Genomic DNA, 22,828 nt, shown 5'->3' on the forward strand with positions numbered 1-22,828 from the left:
GTATTCTTGGCATCAAAATTGTAATTTAAAAAGTTGATCTGTTCTCTACTGTCTGTCACATTTATTTTAAAACTAGAGGCCCAGTGCTAGAAATTCCTGAATGAGTAGGGTCCCTAGCAGCTGCTGGCGGCCACCTGGGGCCTTCCTTCATTCCACGCCACCCCCTGGTGGTCAGTGCACATCATAATGAACAATTGAACTCCCAAGGGGACACTTTGCATATTAGGTTTTTATATATATATATATAGATATCTAGTTGTAGAAACAGTTTGTTTATCTGAAAGGGATTTTGAAAGTAATTTTGATTTTTCCAGGAAATTTTACAAAAGTTTTGTCTAAATTAGTTTGCGCTGATTCATAATATTGGTGGATCTTTACTATCATCAATTTATTTATTTATTTTTACTATAATTATTTTAGTTAAGCAAAGTATGTTTGGTGACTTTATATTTCAAGTCCTCATTTCTATAGTGAATAATACCGAATGCTCTCTAAGGTGAATTTTAATTGAAATTGTTAAGAGTATAGTTCTGTTACACAGAGGACTTCTTATGATTGCAACACTGCTGAAATTAAAAATCTACATAGCTTACATCAAATAAGAAAATTTTAACAAATTAGCTGAAATTTAAACTGAGTTTCTTTCAGCTTTTAGAATATCCCATTGAGATAATATTTTTCATGCTTTTCATCAAATTGAAAATTATTTCACTTTTTCTGATAATTAAATTCATATAATTTTGGTATAAAAATATGAATACTAAATTAATATAATTTTTTGGTATAAAAATATGAATACCATCAGAGTCTATAAATAAAGATGTGAAAGTTTCCTATAATCTACTCCTCAGAAATAACAATTATTAATCAGTCTTTTTAGCCCAGTGTTCAACTTATTTACAGTATTGTTATTAGTTAAATCTCTCAATTTAGTATGTTGCCTTTGTGTGGATCATTTTTTTATAATTCCCCCATTTTATATGTGTGTGTGTGTGTGTGTGTGTGTGCGTGTGTGTGTGTAAATGTGTGTTTGAACATATACACTCAGTTTCTTAGCCAGACTTTCTAGGAATTAGGCAATTCAGTGTTATGTAGTTCTACAGTTCTCCATTCTGGAACAATGCATAACATGGACTGTGCCATGCATCTTTTGTAACTATGAGTGTTGATCTGTTTTGTAAATTCAACAGGACAGCTATCTGTATTCTTTCTTTAATATTAAACAGAAATCTTTCAAATGGTTTTCTTAGATTAGCAGAGTAGAAAGTATGTGCTTTTATTGCCCAATTGACTAATCTTACTATTTTTTAAAAGTGTATCTTTATTGTTGAAAGTATCACAGATATCCCTCTTATCCCTCCCCCCCGCCCCATTGAACCCCACACACCACCCCCAGGCCTTCAACACACTTTTGTCTGTGTTCCTGGGTTATCCATATATGCATATAAATTCTCTGGTTAATCTCTTCTCCACCTACCCTCCCCTTTCCCTCTGAGATTCGTCAGTCTGTCCATGGTTCTATGTCTCTGGATCTATTTTGTTCAATAGTTTATATTGTTCATTAGATTTCACATAGGAGACCACATAATCAGTTCAACCTTATCAGATAAGAGTGCTTATTCAATTTGGTTTTAATGTAAAAAGTGAAAACCATTTTTAATTTCTTAATGGATATAATAATCCCACGAGAAGATTAGTTTTTGGAGCTTATTAACTAACATCTGTCCTATGAAGATTTTTTTTTTAAATATATTTTATTGATTTTTTACAGAGAGGAAGGGAGAGAGATAGAGAGTCAGAAACATCGATGAGAGAGAAACATCGACCAGCTGCCTCCTGCACATCTCCCACTGGGGACGTGCCCGCAACCCAGGTACATGCCCTTGACCGGAATCGAACCTGGGACCCTTCAATCCGCAGGCCGACACTCTATCTACTGAGCCAAACCGGTTTCGGCATGAAGATTTTATTTTAACTTAATAGTACCCATATGACATATAGAACCTTTTGTGATCTGATGGCACTAAATTTTCCAGCCCCAATTCCAATTACCTTTGTCTTTCATGCCTCCCCCTGAACAAACACATGGACTCTCACAGAAGCAACAATTTGCTTTATCCACTCATGTTCTATTGCACCCTTGCATGTGTCATTTCTCCTCTTTCTTTCTGTTTTCCCACACCATTCTGAAAAGTCTTACTTGTACCTCTTATAGGAAATTGTTCCTATCTATTCCCAACCAACTTTGTGATGCATATAATTTCATGCAATCTGCTTATTATATTTATCTTGGTATCTTATAATTGTAATAATGTATGTCTCTTCAACATACATGGTGAAGTGTAAACCTAGCATACATTAAGTGCTTAATAATTAGTTGATGAATGAGTGAGTGGATGGATCAATCAATGTTTGGATAATGGGTGCATAGGTGAATGAATGAATAGATGAATGAAAAAAATAGATGAATATATAACTAGGTGCATATCTGGATGGCAGTATGGGACTCTCTAAGACAAAGGAACTCCATTCATTCTAAAGACACAAGGTTCTGCTCTCTAAATGAGAATCTATATGTAGAAGTATGAATGATGAATAAGTGTTCAAAATATCAGAAAAAGTCAACATTGATAGTGGTTTATATCCTAGATAAATTTTTTAAAGAAGAAAAAATATTATAGGCATTTATATGAACTGCTTACAATTTATCATTCAGGAAAAAATATTAAATACATTATTAAAAATGTTTCAGATCAACTGTGCTGTATATTCATTAGAATATTTTAAATGCTTGTGTACCCACTACTTATAGCTTTTATCATGTTGTCACTAAATTTTATAATACAGTATATTTTATAGTATAGTGTAGGTTAGTATAGTATTATTATCTGTGAATATTATCCATTATCCTAAATGGGGCACTTGGGTTTCTAGATTAGTAATTATCTACAGTCAATCTAGAGACTTCAACATATCAGGAGACTACATTTACTATAATTTCATTATTACTCTGCAAATGTCCGTGTTGTAATCTGCCCTAAAATACCTAGTGAAATAGAATTCTCTAACAGTATTTTCTATACTCAAGGAAAAAAAAAGGTAAAGGACTAAAAAATAAAAAAAAATAAAATGAGGACATCTGTAATAGTGTCAACAATAAAAGAAAGTTAAAAAAAAACAAGCATAAAGAATTTAAGAACTCAATATCCTCCATTGACAATTTTGTCCTGTTTCTTTGTCTCCGCATTTTTTATGCTTTCTTGGTGCACCCCCTAGTGGTCTTTGTGCGCAGTCTTGGTGTAGTTAAGCCTTGATTGTTGTAGTTAATACTAGGAGGATTTGACCTCCAGGCCAACTGGCTGTGAGAATCAGCTGTGTCTGCAGTGGGAAAACTTCTATCCTCTGGGGAGGTGCTAATCTAGCCTTTGCCTGAGACTATCTGGCAAATGGCTCTGCACAGGGCTTGAGCGGGGTGGGTCACATGGGATCAACAGGGCGGGCGGAGCGAGCAGTTATGGCTGCTCTCAGTCCTGTCCCCAGAGGCTCTGCTTCTCAGAGTCCCAGCAACCACTGCAAACCTCTGAGAGAAAGCTGCCCTCACGTTCCAACCGATGCCAGACAGTCCCGCTTCTCCCGTTTGAGTCTGGGTCCCTAAAGACTTGCCCAGAACTGGAGCTCAGAGTCTGAGACTCCCTCCCAATTGAAAATGACAACCGCGCCCTCAGCTACCAGCCCGCTCCACGCGTACCTCCGCACTTTTGTATTTTCCGCACTGTGCCTCCTCTGAGTCTCGGCACGCTGTTCTCCTTCCTTCTAGTTGAAGAATTTCCCCTCAGCCAGCCTTCCTGTGGTTCTGGGTGACGTCCATTCTTTCTTTTAGTTGTATTTTTGAAGTGGTTGTGCGAGGCAGCAAACTCTGGTGTTTACCTATGCCACCATCTTGGTTTAAGGTCCCTCAAGAACTGTCTAGAAGTCACCGATAAACTTATTGAGATCTACAAGAAATCTAATGAGACCCTCGATGTTGTGATAAAGAACCAACTCGAAATTAAGCATACATGGACTGAAATAAAGAATATTATACAGACTCCCAACAGCAGACCAGAGGAGCACAAGAATCAAGTCAAAGATTTGAAATGCGAAGAAGCAAAAAACACCCAACCGGAAAAGCAAAATGAAAAAAGAATCCAAAAATAGGAAGATAGTGTAAGGAGCCTCTGGGACAGCTTCAAGCGTACCAACATCCGAATTATAGGGGTGCCAGAAGATGAGAGTGAGCAAGATATTGAAAACCTATTTGAAGAAATAATGACAGAAAACTTCCCCTACCTGGTGAAAGAAATGGACTTACAACTCCAGGAAACGCAGAGAACCCCAAACAAAAGGAATCCAAAGAGGACCACACCAAGACACATCATAATTAAAATGCCAAGAGCAAAAGACAAAGAGAGAATCTTAAAAGCAGCAAGAGAAAGACAGTCAGTTACCTGCAAGGGAATACCCATACGACTGTCAGCTGATTTCTCAACAGAAACTTTGCAGGCCAAAAGGGAGTGGCAAGAAATATTCAAAGTGATGAATGCCAAGAACCTACAACCAAGATTACTTTATCCAGCAAAGCTATCATTCAGAATTGAAGGTCAGATAAAGAGCTTCACAGATAAGGAAAAGCTAAAGGAGTTCATCACCACCAAACCAGTATTATATGAAATGCTGAAAGGTATCCTTTAAGAAGAGGAAGAAGAAGAAAAAGGTAAAGATACAAATTATGAACAACAAATATGAATCTATCAACAAGTGAATCTAAGAATCAAGTGAATAAATAATCTGATGAACAGAATGAACTGGTGATTATAATAGAATCAGGGACATAGAAAGGGAATGGACTGACTATTCTTGGGGGGGAAAAGGGTGTGGGCGATGCGGGAAGAGACTGGACAAAAATCATGCACCTATGGATGAGGACAGTGGGTGGGGAGTGAGGGCGGAGGGTGGGGTGGGAACTGGAAGGAAGGGAGTTATGGGGGGGAGGGGAAGAGGAACAAATGTAATAATCTGAACAATAAAGATTGAATAAAATTAAAAAAATTAAAAAAAGAATTTAAGAGAGTAGCCAGCACATTGTGATACAAGTGTGGGTTGCCGACTTATATCCCTATGTACCAGGTAAGGTATCAAGCATTGGAGACACAAACATATCAGATGCAGTCCTAACCTTCCAGGGGCTCACAGTCTTGAGAATTTAGACAAAACAAGCTGCTTTAAATTCTTACCCAGAAAAATACGGACTGAAAATAAAATAATAAGTGAAAGAACACAAATTACAATATAGTGTGTGATAAGGTCTCTGAGATAAGTTAATACAGCTCCATATCATGTGAGTTAATTGTGTAGTCTTAGAATCGTGGAGTGGTAGAGCCTGAAATTCATCTTAGGTCTTCTGGCCTTTAATTTTAATATGTAGAAAGAAAATGAGGCACAGAAATACTAAATCCCTTGAAGCCTTAATAAGTTTCAGCTCATGCTGATATTTTCTCTATAGGCACAGAGAAAATGGGTAAGAATAAGTGGGCATATGTCATACCAGTAAATCTAAATCATAATTTAAGATTAAGGTAGTATGGCCCCAGCCAGGTGGCTCAGTGGGTTAGAGCATCACTCCATACACCAAAAAGGTGGCGGGTTCGATTCCCAGTCATTGCACATACCTAGGTTGCAGGTTTGGTTCCAGGTTGGGTTGCATACAGGAGGCAACCCATAGATGTTTCTCTTTCACATTGATGTTTCTCTCTCTCTATCTTGCCCTCCCTCCTTCTCTCCCGCCCTCCCTCCCCCTTCCCTCTCTATCTAAACTCAATAAAAACGTGTCCTCGGGTAAAGATTTTTTTTTTAAAACTTACTTTTATTTTTTATATTTTTTTTATTGATTTTTTACAGAGAGGAAAGGAGAGAGGTAGAGAGTTAGAAACATCGATGAGAGAGAAACATCGATCAGCTGCCTCCTGCACATCTCCCACTGGGGATGTGCCCACAACCCAGGTACATGCCCTTGACCAGAATCAAACCCGGAACCTTTCAGTCCACAGGCCTACGCTCTATTCACTGAGCCAAACTGGTTTCTGCAGGTAAAGATTTTTTAAAAAAGATTAAGGTAGTATGTTATTGCAATATGATTTGGTTCTTCTCTAACATTCTAGTTTTAAACTAAAAAAAATATTTTATTTAAAAAAGAATTTATTTTTTATAAAAAATATGAAATTAGTACCTATCATGTGCTAGGCTGGTTGATATAACTAGTGAGATATAGTAGTTATCACTTTCCTTTTTTTTCTTGAGGGCTATTTTCTTTTACCTGTTTTTTAATGCTTTTGATTTACATAAATATAATATTTTTATTTATTCTTCTGAGTTATAATTATTTACCAGCTGAAATTATTCTTATAAGAAATGTTGTTTATTAATAACTGGGGAGAAATTCAAATTATATATCTGTATATATATATATATATTTTTATAAATGTCTACACTAATTTATAATTCTCTGTTAAAAATAAACTACTAGAGCTAAAAACTGTTGGTCAAAGTTACCTAAATATTAAAATTATATTTTAAAAGTATATGTTTGTGTATTTGCGAGCCTGATATAACAGTTATTTCTAAAGCAAAACATTTGCTTCCTGGGTGTGTTTTTTCCTACCTGACAGATACAGCCAGTCCCTTTACAAGGGAACTATTTCCCTGCTCGTTCAGAAATAGTAACAAGATTTTTTTGTGAGAAATGAAACATATATTCTCTCTGTAGGGAGTAAGCATGACATCAATTTTTTGTAACAGAACTAATTTTTATCTGCTATGGCCCTCTTTTAGCCTTATGAATTTTTCATTTCTCAAAATTAATTTAAATAACACAAGCATTGCCCTTTGACAGTGCTAGTAGCCAAATAATGTATAAAGAAACTAAAGCAACTTCTTTTCTTTTTTTTTTACTTCTTTATTGAATTTATTTAGGTTACATTGGTCAATAAAATTATATAGGTTTCAAGTGTACATTTCTACAATATGTCATCTGCACATTGAATTGTACATTCACCATCCAAAGACTAGTCTCCTTCTTTCACCATTTCTCCCCTGGTTACCCTTTTCTGCCTGCCCCCACTCCCCTTTCCCCTGGTACTCACCATACATACCATTGTCTGTGTTCATGATTTTTTCCCCCGCTGCTTAATCCTTCACATATTTCACCCAGCTACCCAGCTACCCTCTCCTCTGACAGCTGTCAAACTGTTCTCTGTATCTCTGAGTGATTTCTATTGTGTTTATTTATTTTGTTCATTGGTTTCCACATATAAGTGAAGTTGCAGTATTTGTGTTTCTCTGACTGGCTTATTTCATTCAGCATAATACCCTTTAGGTCCACCTATGCTGTTGTGAAAAGTAAGATTTCCTTCTTTTTATAGCTGATTAGTATTCCATCATGTAAATGTGTCACAGCTTTTTTATCTACTCATCTAATGATGGGCACTTCGGCTACTTCCAAATCTTGGCTACTGTAAATGGTACTGCAATGAACATAGGGGTACATATATTCTTTCTAATTAGTGTTTGGAGGCTCTTCAGATATATTCCAAGACAGTTTCATTTTTTATTTTTTTTAATCCTCACCTGGGGATATGTTTATTGATGAGAGAGAGAGAGACATAGATGTGAGAAACATTGATCAGTTGTGGTATGTGCCCCAACCAGGGATCAAACATAAAACCTGCAAACCATGTATGTGCTGTGACCAGGAATTGAACCCTCCACCTTATGGTGTAGGGACTACGCTCCAACCAGATCTTTTTTCCACATCCTTGCCAACAGTTGTCATTTGTGAATTCATTGATATGAAGTAATCATATTTATTGGTATGAAGTAATATCTCATTGAAAGTGAGGTGATATATCATTGTGGTGTTAATTTACATTTCTCTGATGATTAGCCTTGAGCACTTTTTCATACGTCTATTGTCCATCTGTATATCCTCTTTGGAGAAGTGCCTATTCAGGTCCTTTGCCCATTTTTTAATTGGATTATTTGTTTGTTTTTTGGTGTTGAGATGTTTGAGTTCTTTATAAGTTTTGGATATGTACCCCTTATCAGATGTATTATTGGCAAATAAGTCTCAGTGGGTTGTCTTTTCATTTTGTTGATGGTTTCCTTTGCTGTGCAAAACTTTTTTGTTTGATGAAGTCCCATTAGTTTATTTTTTCTTTTGTATCCCTTGCCTAAGGAGATATATCAGACTATATATTGTTATGAAAAATGTCTAAGATTTTACTGACTATTTTTTCTTGTAGGACTTTTATGATTTTGAGTCTAATATTTAAGTCTTTAATACATTTTGGGGGTTTTTTCTTTGTATGGTGTCTAGTTTCATTTTTTTACACATATCTTTCTAATTTTTCAAACACCATTCATTAAAGAGACTGTTACTACCCCATTGTGTGTTCTTGACTCCTTTGTCAAATATTAGTTGACCATTAAGGCATGGGTTTATTTCTGGGCTCTCTACTTTGTTCCACTGACCTGTATGTCTGTTTTGATGCCAGTACCATGTTGTTTTGGCCTGGTAGTATAGTTTGATATCAGGTAGTATGATCCCTCCAAGTTTGTACTTTTTTCTCAAGATTGCTGAGGCTATTTAGGATCTCTTGTGGTCTTATATACATTTTTGAAATATTTGTTCTTGTCCTATGAAATATGCCACTGGTATTTTGATAGGAATTGAGTTGATTCTATATATCACTTTGGGTAATATGGACATTTTAATGATTTCAATTCTTCCTATTCATGAACACAGGATATGCCTCTACTTATTTGCCTGTTCCTCAGTTTCTCTCTTTGGTATCATAATTTTCTGAGTATAGGTCTTTTACCTTCTTGGTTAAATTTATTACTAGATACCTTTTTTTTTTTAATGGGATTGCTTTCTTAGTTTCTCTTTCCGGTACTTCATTATTGGTGCATACAAATGCCACCAAATTCTGAATATTGATTTTTGTTTATATATATTTTTTATTGTTGATAGTATTACAGGTGTCTCCCACTCCTCTCCCCACTCCCCTGGGCCTCTTCCTCCTAGTTCTTCACCAACCTATTGCCTGTGTTCATGGGCTATGCATATAAGTATATAAGTTCTTTGGTTTATCTCTTCTCGTCCCCCCAACCCCACATCAAGTTATGTCAGTCTGTTCCATGCCTCCATGCTTTGGGTATTTTGTTGGTCAATTCATTTTGTTCATTAGATTCCACAAATAAGTGTTATCATGTGATATTTGTCTTTCTAAGATTGGATTATTACACTTAGCAAAATATTCTCCAGGTCCATCAATGCTGTCTCAAAAGAGTAAAAGATCCCTCTTTTTCACTGCTGCATATTATTCCATTGTGTAAATGTCCTGCAGCTTTTTTTATCCATTAATCTACTGATGGGCACTTGGGCTGTTTCCAAATCTTAGCTATTATACAAATACTGCTATGAACATAGGGGTGAATATATTCTTTCTGATTGGTGTTCCAATGTTTTTAGCACATATTCCCAGAAGTGGGATCAGTGGGTCAGACAGAAGTTCTATTTTTAATTTTTTGAAGAAACTCCAGATAGTTTTCCATAGTGGCTGCACCAGTCTGCATTCCCACCAGCAGTGAACTAGTATTCCCTTTTCTCTACATCTTTGCCAGCATTTATTGTTTGTTGATTTTATTATGATAGCCATTCTGACAGGTGTGAGGTGATAATTCATTGTGGTTTTAATTTGCATTTCTCTGATGATTAGTGACTTTGGGCATTTTTTCATGTGTCTTTTGGCCATTTGTATGTCCTCCTTAGAGAATTGTTTATTCAAATCTTCTGCGCATTTTTTAATTGGATTGTTTGTCTTCCTTTTGTTGAATTGTATGAGTACTTTATATATTTTGGATACTAACCCCTTATCAGATATATCATTGCCAAATATGTCCTCCCTTATAGTGCATTCTCTTTTCATTTTGTTGATTTTTTGTCTGGAAGATCTATTCAGAAGTGTCAGGGCATTGTTAAAGTCCCCTACTATGACTGCATTGCTGTTACTATTTCCCTTAAAGACCATCCAGAGATTTTATGTACTTGGGGGCTCCTATATTGGGGGCATATATGTTTACAAGGGTTATATTTTCATATTGAATCATACCCCTTAGTATTATGAAGTGGCCTTCTTTGTCTCTTGTTATGGCCTTTGTTTTGAAGTCTCTTTTGTCTGATATGAATATTGCAACACCAGGATATTTTTTCCTTTCTATTTGCATGGAATATATTTTTCTATCCCTTCACTCTCAGTCTGTATGTATCTTTTGTTCTAAGGTGGGTCTCTTGTAGACAGCATACGAGGATATATGGGCCATGATTTTTTTATCCATTCAGTCACCTTATATCTTTTGAACAGAGCATTTAATTCATTTACATTTAAGATTATTATTGATAGGTATTTGTTTATTGTCATTTTTATTTTCTTTATGCCTATGATCCTCTCTCTCTCTCCTTTTCTTCTTCTTCTTAAAGCAGTCCCTTTAACAATTCTTGCATTGCTGGTTTGTTGGCAAAGTACTCCTTTAACCTTTTTTGTCTGGAAAGCTTTTATTTCTCATTCAATTTTAAACGATAACCTTGCTGGATACAGTATTCTTGGATATAAACCCTTGCTTTTCATTACTTTGAGTACTTCATGCCACTCCCTTCTTGCCTGAAGTGTTTCTATTGAGAAGTCAGCTGACATTCTAATGGAAACTCCTTTGTAGGTTATTTTCTGTCTCTCTCTCTCTTCTGACTTTAAGATTCTTTCTTTGTCTTTAACATTTGCCATTTTAATTATTATGTGTCTAGGTGTGGACTCTTTGGGTTCATCTTGATTGGGACTCTCTGTGCCTCCAGGTGACATTTTTCCTCACCTGGTTCGGGGAGTTTTCTGTCATTATTTCTTTAAACAGGTTCTCTGTTCCTTGCTTACCTTTTCCCTCTTTTGGTATTCCTATAATGTGAATGTTGTTACAATTCATGTTGTCCCATGTCTCTTCCTGCCTTTTAATTCATTTTTTCTATGTGCTACTCTAATTGAGTATTTATTTCTACCTTGTCTTCCAAATTGCTGATTTGATCATCTGCTTCATCCAATTTACTTGTAATTCGTTCCAGTGTGTTCTTGATGTCATACATATCATTCTTCATTTCTGTCTGGTTCTTGTTCATGGCCTCTATTTCCTTTTTCATGCTGTTGTAATTTGCACTAAATTCCTTAAGCATCTTTATAACCATTGCTTTTAACTCTATGTCTGAAGATTGCTTGCCTCCATTTCATTTAGTTCCTTTTCTGGAGATTCCTTCTTTTCCTTCATTTTGGGGTTGTTTCTCTGTCCCCCCCCATTTTAGCTATCTCTTTGTATTTGCTTCTATATAAATTGTTATTCCTCCCAGTCTTCGTGGGATGGCCTTATGTAGAAAGTGTCTTGAGTGGTCCAGTGGTGCAGTCTCTTTGTTCATCTGATCTGGATGCTCTAGGAGTTCCCCTTGTGTGCATTATTTGGGCTCTCCTATTGTAATTGGGACTTGATTATTGATGTCCTCTTCATGGGAGGGACTTGCTGCCTGTGAGGTTCAATCCCAATGTTGTCAATAATTCCAACTATTATACTGATGCTGACAGAACAGAACAAGATACAACAGGACCAAAACAAAAATACCAAAAAAATTAAACTACTCAATGCAACAACAATAGAAAGACTAAGAAGGAAAACGAAGAGAAAACAAAATGAATAAAAAATAAGAAGGATATGAAAAGACAGGTTGACCAAAGGCTTGGAGGGGATATAAAGAAAAAGGGAGAAAGAAGATGAAAAAAATGGCTATATGGAAGCAAGGAGGAAGCTAAAAGAATTAGTGTAGGAGGAAAAAAGAAAAGGAAACAGAAAATAAAGGAAATAATAGTATTGAATAAAATATAGTGATAATGGACAAAACCAAGATGGCGGCATAGGTAAACACCAGAAATTGCTGCCTCCCACAACAAATTCAAAAATACAACTAAAAGACAAAACGGACATCATCCAGAACCACAGAAAGGCTGATGGAGTGGATATTCTACAGCTAGAAGGAAAGAGAAAAGCACACTGAGACTCAGAGGAGGTGCTGAAGTGCAGAGTTATGGAGGCGCACGCGGCAAGGGCTGGCAACTGAGGGCGCTACTGTCTTTTTGAATCAAGAGGGAGTCACAAGCCCCTGACTGCTCTGAACTCCAGTTCCGGGTGAGTCTCTGGGGACCCAGACTCATACAGGGAGAAACTGGACTGTCTGGCAGTGGGCAGAACTGAGAACTTGAGGGCAGCTTTCTCTCAAAGGTGCTTGCAGCGATTACCGGGACACTGAGACTCGGGGACCCTTAGGGCAGGGCTGAGGAGCAGCCATAGCTGCTTGCTCTGCCCTGTTGATTCCCTAAGACCCCACCCCACCCAAGCTGCGGCAGAGGCTTTTGCATATGAATGCCCTGGCCCTTTGCAATCTGAAAAGTACCTAACAAACTGCAGCTGGGCCAGACAGACCCAGAACTTCCAAGAGAAGGCCCAAGGCCCCACAGCAGCTTGCATTGCTTCACAGCTGGGCCTCATTTGGGCACCTGCAAACCCCAAACAAGGAAGGGGAATCTGCAGATCTCTTCATAACTCCTGCTGGGTAGCCTCAGGCAGAGGCTAAATTAGCACCTCCTTAGATCCAAGAGCCAGTGTACCCAGTGGTCAGAGTGGGACCATCCAATTACAACTCTTCAGATCCATAAGGGACACACTAAGGGGGCAGACTCAGTGAGCACCAAAGCCTCACTGAAACAAGTCTTGCCTCATAAGGATGTCTTTAGCACAGAAGTTCTCCCACCGTAGACACAGCTGATTCTCACAACCAATTGGCCTGGAGGTCAATTCCTCCCAGTGATACCTACAACAATCAAGGCTTAACTACAACAAGACTGTGCACAAAGCCCACAAAGGGGTGCACCAAGAGTGTCCACCTCAGGTAATTGGGGAGGCTGAGCCACTGGGCCCTATAGGACACCTAGCACACAAAGCCACTCTACCAACACAGGAAAGCATAAAAAATGTAGAGACAAAGAAACAGGTCACAAATGACAGAAATGGAGGAAAGCAAACTGTTGGATATAGAGTTCAAAACCACACTTTTAAGGTTTTTCAAGAACTTTCTAGAAACCACCGATAAATTTAGTAAGACCCTCAAAAAGTCTGGTGAGACCACTGATAAATGTAGTGAGACCCTCAAGAAATCTAGTGAGACCCTCGAGGTTATGAAAAAGGACCAACTAGAAATTAAGCATACACTGACTGAAATAAAGGATATTATGCAGCGTTCCAACAGCAGACTAGAGGATCGCAAGAATCAAGTCAAAGATTTGAAATACGAAGAAGCAAAAAACACCCAACCAGAAAAGCAAAATGAAAAAAGAATCCAAAAATACGAAGATTTTGTAAAGAGCCTCTGAGACAGCTTCAAGCGTACCAACATCCGAATTATAGGGGTGCCAGAAGAAGAGAGAGAGCGAGATATTGAAAACCTATTTAAAGAAATAATGACAGAAAACTTCCCCTACCTGGTGAAAGAAATAGACTTACAACTCCAGGAAGCACAGAGAACCCCAAACAAAAGGAATCCAAAGAGGACCACACCAAGGCACATCATAATTAAAATGCCAAGAGCAAAAGACAAAGAGAGAATCTTAAAAGCAGCAAGAGAAAGACAGTCAGTTACCTACAAGGGAGTACCCATATGACTGTCAGCTGATTTCTCAACAGAAACTTTGCAGGCCAGAAGGGAGTGGCAAGAAATATTCAAAGTGATGAATGCCAAGAACCTACAACCAAGATTACTTTATCCAGCAAAGCTATCATTCAGAATTGAAGGTCAGATAAAGAGCTTCACAGATAAGGAAAAGCTAAAGGAGTTCATCACCACCAAACCAGTATTATATGAAATGCTGAAAGGTATCCTTTAAGAAGAGGAAGAAGAAGAAGGTAAAGATACAAATTATGAACAACAAATACACATCTATCAACAAGTGAATCTGAAAACCAAGTGAATAAATAATCTGATGAACAGAATGAACTGGTGATTATAATAGAATCAGGAGCATAGAAAGGGAGTGGACTGACTATTCTTGGGCGGGGGGAAGGGATGTGGGCGATGCGGGAAGAGACTGGACAAAAATCTTGCACCTATGGATGAGGACAGTGTGGGGGGGTGAGGGTGGAAGGTGGAGTGGGAACTGGGTGGATGGGGAGCTATGGGGGGAAAAAAGAGGAACAACTTTAATAATCTGAACAATAAAGATTTAATAAAAAAATAAATAAAAATTAAAAAAATAAAGGGAACAAAGGGAATAAAGAAATCAAAGGATGGATTATTCAATAAATTGTATTATGACAATCACACACACACAAAAAAAAATATATATATATAGTGATAATGGATATTAGATATAAGATATAGATAGAAAAATGAAATGAGAAAAAAGAGAAAAACAAAATAAAATGAGAAAAATTAATAACAATAAGTAGAATAGAATCAAAGGGAAGAAAGAAATTAGAGATATGCAAGAAAAAAGAGAAGAAAGAAAAAAGGGGGAGGAGACAAACAAACAACAAAAAATCAAAACCAAAAATATCCACTCACAAACACACAGATCAAAAAACAAAACCACAGCCCTGCTGGCATGGCTCAGTGGTTGAGTATCGACCTATGAACCAGTAGGTCAGAGTTTGATTCCCAGTCAGTGCACATGCCCGGGTTACAGACTTGATCCCCAGTATGGGGTGTGTGGGAGGCAGCTGATGAATGATTCTCATCATTGATGTTTCTATCTCTCTTTCCCTCTCCCTTCCTCCCTGAAATCAATAAAAATATATTACAAATAAACAACAACAAAACACACACACACACACACACACACACACACTCACACACTGAAAAACCTTTGTGTCCACTATTTGTGGAGCTCACTGGATTTTGCTCTGATGTTGTTGAATCTGATCCCTATCTATCCTGGACCTCCAGGGAGCTTCTCTGGCGCAGGTCAATGTTTGTCACTGTCCCTTTCTGGCCTTGGGAACCTTGACTGAGGTCTGAGTGGTTGAAGCCCCTAGTAGTCCAGTGGGCAGGGATCCTTAGCCCAGAGGCTGGGTCTGCCTGGAGTCTCAAGCCTTAGTTATTCTGAGCTGTACTTCCCTGACTGAGCTGGGCTCTGCCTGTGTATTCTGGTCTTGGCCAGGATGGTTTAATCAGACTCCTGTTGGGAGTGGTGCCAGTAGCTTGTGTGTGTTGGGGGTGGGGGTGGGAGTGGGGGAAATCCTTCTTTTCCTTCTAATGCCTCAGCTCTGTCTGGTTTGCTGACACTTCCTCCCTGTCACAACCCTGGGCTGTTCCCCCTTGACTCAGGTTGCTGCAGGTTGGGTTAGAAGCAGCTGTTTTGTCAGCGGGAAAGAGGCGACCTCCCCTGCATTCCAGGTGGGCAGGGCTGATCTCTTCCTGGAACTATTGTCCAGCCCCCTTTCTGCTCACCAGCATGAGTTCCTCCAAGAAATAGAGTGCCCCCCACATTCAATATTGAGTATGTCCTTCAACCCCTCCATTGTAGGCTGGCCCTGAGCTTTACTGCATGGCCCTTCCCACTGGTCAGAGGAGCTTCCCGAGCTGCAGGATGGGGGGATGCTAGCACTGCTCTATCCAGGGACTTCAGCCCCAGGCTTCCAGTGCACTCACTCCACAACCAGTGCCTTCCAGGCCTCCTCTCAGTCCCAGGCCCTCCCATCTCGCCTACAGATCTGCAGCCTCTTCAGTCTCCTCAGATACTCAGTTCAATAGGTCCCGGTCAGGGCGCAGTTTCCGCCCCTAATCCCTGGCAGTGGAGCTGGACAGCTGGGTTCCAGGGCAGTGGTGGCTGCACAGCAGTAGGAAAATATACAGCAGGGCAAGACCCCTGCCAGTGGTCGCATGGCGGTGGCATGGGGTCCAGGCTCGGTCTCTTCCGGTGCACAGGTTCAGGCTGAGGACCCACTGGTGTCTGTTCTAGAAACATTTATACCATGCCTCAATGAGAATGCTAACTATTCTAGGTTAAAGGATGTGCATGAAAGAAGGAATAAGTAAAATAAATATTAAATAACTAGAAAAAAAGGAAAGAGAATAAAACGGATCATAATACTAGAATTAAATATAGATAATAATAATATGGCTTCTGAATAGGTAGGGACTTTTTAAGCATAAAAGTAATGGAAGAAAAAGCAAAGAAATAGAATAATTTTGGTGAGATTTTTAAACCAAAATAAAGAGCTATTAACAAACTGATCATATATTGGAGTTTAAATTAGAATATTTTGGAAGCAATTTGAAAAAAAAAGTGTGTTTTGAATTTGTTCTTTCAAATTTGTGTTCATACACTTTAAACCAGTATTTCCATTTCAAGTCATCTATTCTAGAGAAACAATCAGAATTGGGAAAAATACTTTTTAAATATTTCCAAAGATGTTATGCCAACACATTTAAAACATAAAAGCATAATTGACAGCATTTTTATTGAGATATTGCCCATCATAGATTTTCCCAAGTTATTCTTTTTTAAGTTGTACATGTGACTTATTTTTAAAGTTTACAATATTATAATTGATATACATATATATATAGTGATATGATTACTACAATCAAGTTAATTAACACATCCACCCACCTCAGCTACCTTTTGGGGAGGGGGTAGTTTAAGAACACTTAAGATCTACTCTCCTAGAAAATGTGAAGTATACAATCTAGTATTATTCATTATAATCACCATGCTGTACATTAGATCTCCAGAAGTTATTTATCTTATAACAGAAAGGTTGTAACCTTTTACTATCTTACCATCCCTTTACCCATTACCTTCCTGGCCACCCCCATATTACTCTTTGGTTTATATGAGTTTGACTTGTTTCGTTTCTATATATAAGTGAGATCATATAGTATTTGTCTTTCTTTGTCTGGCTTATTTCACTTAGCATAATTATACTTTTAAATGTTGCTATTATTGCTAAGAATCTGCCATAAAAGATTCTTGCGGTAATACTTTACTTAAGCAGCTCAATAAATACCATTTTACGGGACCAAAAATAATTAGATTGATGATTCAAATTAAAATGGCAGTGAATCTTGTACTTTGTGAAAAATAGCTGCATTGTTACATTATTGTTACAAAATGTTTATGCAGCTAGCAAGCGTCAGCCAGTCAGGAAAGTCTTCTCGGGATCTTATAAACAGAGAAATTTTGTTTACTTAGATACATTCTTTTAAAAATTCTCCAACTGGGATAAATGTTACTGCTGTATTTTAATCATGGTGATGTAATTAGTTTCCAAGACCCATCTGATAACCTAAATGTATTTGGAGACTATAATATAGTTTCTGTATTCTGAATAAAATTATATTTCAAAAGAGAATTCTAGAAATATTTCGAGTCATGTCCATTTCCTATTTCAAATCCTTCTCCCTATGCCCTAGTCTCAATAGGTTTATCTGAACTGTATTTAACAAATGCTTTATCCGTGTCTACTAAATGAATGGATGAATTAACATGTTTGGGTACTTGTGAATCTATAGGATTGTAGTGCTCATCTTCTCAGGCAGAGACTTGTTATTTCTCAGTTAAATTGCCTTACACCTACTAAAGAGATATTAGTATTAATACAATTCTTATCTGTAAATTGTTTATATTTTTCTTTGTGGAGGAAAATCTTTTCTTAAGAAATTAATGTAATTTACCGTTTTCATCCAAAAGGTAAAAACATTATTATTGTGCATTAAAAATTTTCACGCCCTGGCCTGCCAACTGAAGGGTCCCGGGTTCTATTCTGGTCAAGGGCACATGCTTGGGTTGTGAGCTCAATCCCCAGTGGGGGGCATGCAGGAGGCAGCAGATCAGTGATTCTCTCTTATCATTGATGTTTCTATCTCTCCCCCTCTCCATTCCTCTCTGAAATCAATAAAAATGTATTTAAACAATTTTTTTCCACAGATTTTTTTACATTTGTGTAAGGTATTAGATATTATTCATATTCTCCAATGCCTACTTTTCCTCTACTTCTGGGTATGAGAAAGACTATGTTTTCCCACCCCTTCAAGACAATCATAGCCATGTAATGGCTATGATTACATGCAAGTGGCTGACACTTGCAATGTGAGGGGAGATGAGTGTCACCAGCATGAAAAATGATGGCCCACTACTAGCCCATTCTTGCTTTCTGTGCAAGGGAAATATAATATGGTCCCCCATGAACCCATCTTGTACATGTACAGTGAGCAAGAAATTTTATTTGAAGTCATTGACATTTTGTCATTGTTTGTTGCCACAGCATCACCTAACTCATACGCTTCAGGATGCCTCTGATTGGTCTCTACATACAGAGTCTGTCTTTAAGACCATGCATACATCCATGAAGAGTGAAAGAAACCCAGATAGTTCATGATATGCTTTATCTCCTTGATTTAAAGGTAGAACAACTCAGTAGATTTATATCATCAAATCATAATTTCCCTTTCCTTTTCCCTTTAGAAGTCTACAAGATGGCAGACATTTTGTAGAAATTGAAAGGCCCTGGAGATACAGAATCAGTCCCTATGAGAAGGATTAAGTTCAGCTATAAAACAGTAATAAAAATAAGTTTTCCTTAAACGTGATAGAAGTTTATTTTTCTTTTATGCAAAAGAAGCTGAACTTGAAATTTAAAGCTTGTATGGCAGATTCACAGTGTCTTCAAATATCTAGCTTCCTATCTTTCTGTTCTACCTTCCTCAGTTCATGGTTTTATCTTCAAGGTCACCTCTTTGGTTTAAGATGGCTACTATAGCTCCATCCATTGAACTGGCATCCAGACCTGTAGTGGGAGAAGAGAAAAATGACAAGAGTATCCTATTCAGTTTTCTTTAACCTCATTTCATGGTTCTTCCATGAAATTCCCCACATTTCTTCTTATAACTCATTTTCCAGAACTTGGACACATAAACTCCATGACCTACAAATGTGGCTTGGAAATACAGTATTTTAGCTTAAATTAAAAGGGGGATAGCAACTACAATCTGGGCCACACCCCTTAGCAAGGATTCTATCCTATGTTGGTTATAATAATTTTCTATATAAATATCCTTTTAACCTCTTAAAATCTAACTCCCATCCCTACTCATCCTCCACATACATATTGATATTGCTCTCTTATGTACTATGCCTTTCCTCTTTTCTTGACAAATGCCCTGATTCTTTTCTATTCTAAATCCTATTGGCACCTATTACAACTTGAAACTCTTCCAAATTGAAAGAGTTCTTTTCTTCCTGCTTCTCCTTTTCCCTCTCTGACTACACCTTTTTGTGTGTTTAATTTACTATTCATGTGGTATCCTCCCCAGATCAAAATTTGGTTTTTGATATATTTCTACATATTATGTACACAACTGAGTTTTTCATTATCACTGAAAAAATAAGCTTATTTTTCATATTTAAAGATGACCCACCAATAGTAGATATCTATTGATGGGTGTTTTGATGAATTATTAAAATTAAGAATAAACCAATATGAGAACATAATTCTGTTTCTGCATTAACAGCCTAAGAAAATAAAAAATAGCAGAGCACCTAGGGTATAAGTACATATTTATGGATTTAACTTACATTCTTTAATGTGAGGAGATGATACATTATCATAAGAATTGAGTTTTTTGGAAATTTTCCACAAAAGCAAGGTATTAAGAAATAATTTCTGGAGAAACCAAGATGGCGGCATAGGTAAACACGGGAGTTTGCTGCCTCGAACAACCACTTCAAAAATACAACTAAAAGACGGAACGGACATCATCCAGAACCACAGGAAAGCTGGCTGAGTGGATGTTCTACAACTAGGAGGAAAGAGAAAAGCATACCGAGGCTCAGAGGAGGCGCAGTGCTGAAGTAAAATACTAAGGTTCGGAGTGCATGTGGAGCGGGCTGGAGGCTGAGGGCGCGGTTGTTTTCAATTGGGAGGGAGTCTCAGGCTCTGAGCTCCAGTTCCGGGCGAGTCTCTAAGGACCCAGACTCATACGGGAGAAGCGGGACTGTCTGGCATCGCTCAGAACCCTAGGGCAGCTTTCTCTCCATGGGGCTTGCAGCGACTACTGGGACACTGAGAAGCAGAGCCTCTGAGGGCAAGACTGAGAGCAGCCATAATTGCTAACCCCGCCCTGTTGATCCCGTGGGACCCGCCCCGCCCAAGCCCTGCAGGGAGGCTTTTGCTGGATAGCCTCAGGCAAAGGCTAGATTAGCCCCTCCCTAGAGATCCAGGAGCCAGGAAGCCCAGAGGTCAGAGTGGGACCATCCAGCTTTAAGCTCCGTGGAACCATAAAAGACACACTCAGGAGGCAGACTCAGTGAGCACCAAAGCCCCATCGAAGCAAGTCTAGCCCCAGAGGGGTGTCTCCAGCACAGAAGTTCTCCCACCGCAGACACAGCTGATTCTCAGAGCCAATTGACCTGGAGGTCAATTCCTCACAGTGATAACTACAAAAATCAAGGCTTAACCACAACAAGACTGTGCACAAAGCCCACAAGGGGGTGCACCAAGAGTGTCTACCTTAGGTAATTGGGACACTTAGCACAGAAAGGCACTCTATCGACACAGCGAAGCATAAAAAAATGCCGAGACAAAGAAACAGGACACAAATGACAGAATTGGAGGAAAGCAAACTGTTGGATATAGAGTTCAAAACCACACTTTTAAGGTCTTTAAAGAACTGTTTAGAAGCCCTCGAAAAGACTGGTAAGACCGCCGATAAATGTAGTGAGATCCTCAAGAAATCTAATGAGACCCTCGATGTTGTGATAAAGGACCAACTAGAAATTAAGCATACACTGACTGAAATAAAGAATATTATACAGACTCCCAACAGCAGACCAGAGGGTCGCAAGGATCAAGTCAAAGATTTGAAATACGAAGAAGCAAAAAACACCCAACCGGAAAAGCAAAATGAAAAAAGAATCCGAAAATATGAAGATAGTGTAAGGAGCCTCTGGGACAGCTTCAAGCGTACCAACATCCGAATTATAGGGGTGCCAGAAGATGAGAGAGAGCAAGATATTGAAAACCTATTTGAAGAAATAATGACAGAAAACTTCCCCTACCTGGTGAAACAAATAGACTTCCAAGTCCAGGAAGTGCAGAGAACCCAAACAAAAGGAATCCAAAGAGGACCACACCAGGACACATCATAATTAAAATGCCAAGAGCAAAAGACAAAGAGAGAATCCTAAAAGCAGCAAGAGAAAGAAAATCAGTTACCTACAAGAGAGTACCCATACGACTGTCAGCTGATTTCTCAACAGAAACTTTGCAGGCCAGAAGGGAGTGGCAAGAAATATTCAAAGTGATGAATACCAAGAACCTACAACCAAGATTACTTTATCCAGCAAAGCTATCATTCAGAAGTGAAGGCCAGATAAAGAGCTTCACAGATAAGGAAAAGCTAAAGGAGTTCATCACCACCAAACCAGTATTATATGAAATGCTGAAAGGTATCCTGTAAGAAGAGGAAGAAGAAGAAAAAGGTAAAGATACAAATTATGAACAACAAATACACATCTATCAACAAGTGAATCTAAAAATCAAGTGAATAAATAATCTGATGAACTGGTGATTGTAATAGAATCAGGGACATAGAAAGGGAATGGACTGACTATCTTGGGGGGGGGGGAGAAAGGGGTGTGGGGGTGAGTGAAGAGATTAGACAACAATCGTGCACCTATGGATGAGGACAGTGGGTGGGGAGTGAGGGCAGAGGGTGGGGTTGGAACTGGGTGGAGGGGAGTTATGGTGGGAAAAAAGAGTAACTAATGTAATAATCTGAACAATAAAGATTTAATTAATTAAAAAATAAAAAAGAAAAAAAAAAGAAATAATTTCTTTAATTTATCTGCAAGGCAAGTTCTAGAAAGTCATGAACATTTTAACTTGAAATATATTACTTACTCTTTGCTTTTTCAAAAGCAGACATATTCATTTCATATTTTTATATGAGTTTCTTTCACAGCAATATAATCATATTTGCATGTTTGCATTCCTTTACATGACCACAATGAGAGTGTCTAAGTTGCTGAAGTTGATAGACCTGCATGAATTGAGTCATTGAAGTTAAGGCCACAATTCCCTTAAAATGTACTTCCTTCAGGGATTTAGTACTGACTCTCAAGTTTAGCAGGAATTTCAGATTAACCTGGTGCTTTACCTTAGACAATAGGTCAAATTAGGATATGTGTACATACAAGACTCTTCTTGAAACAGTGTCTTTAACATATCTCACTTGTCAGCACAACCTCAGGCAGGTGCCTCTTCTATATGGTCCCATGGCATTCCATTTTGATCTTTATCAGAATACTTATAATATTCTAATTATTACTTTATTTATATGTCCCCTATTCTGTGTATCTCTTCTGTTGAAACATTGATAACTAGTCTTTTTACTCTAGACTATTTGGGAACCACAAATAGTATATTATATTTTGGAATCTCGATTGCCACATTTATGAAGCTATTTGTTCTATGAACCTTTGTGGTGTAGATTTATTCTGATTTTCCTTTCTAAACATTCGTGTTATTTGTACACATACCAATCAGGATTTTCAAATACATTCACTGAATTATTGCATTTATTCATTTATTATGCAACGGATATTTATTGATGCCTTTCTTGTGCGAATCATAGAGCTGATACTGGAGA

At 38.0% G+C, this 22,828-nt stretch overlaps 1 protein-coding gene across 2 annotated transcripts in view; it reads left to right on the forward strand.

Annotated features, from left to right (window-relative positions):
• Nucleotides 1-22,828, forward strand: part of HTR1F (5-hydroxytryptamine receptor 1F) — a 109,125-nt gene that overhangs the window by 45,637 nt on the left and 40,660 nt on the right. The window lies entirely within an intron of this gene.

Source organism: Myotis yumanensis, unplaced genomic scaffold (genome assembly GCF_028538775.1).
Source record: "Myotis yumanensis isolate MYYU_CA2020_CCGP unplaced genomic scaffold, mMyoYum1.0.hap1 SCAF_2, whole genome shotgun sequence".
NCBI lineage: Eukaryota > Metazoa > Chordata > Mammalia > Chiroptera > Vespertilionidae > Myotis > Myotis yumanensis.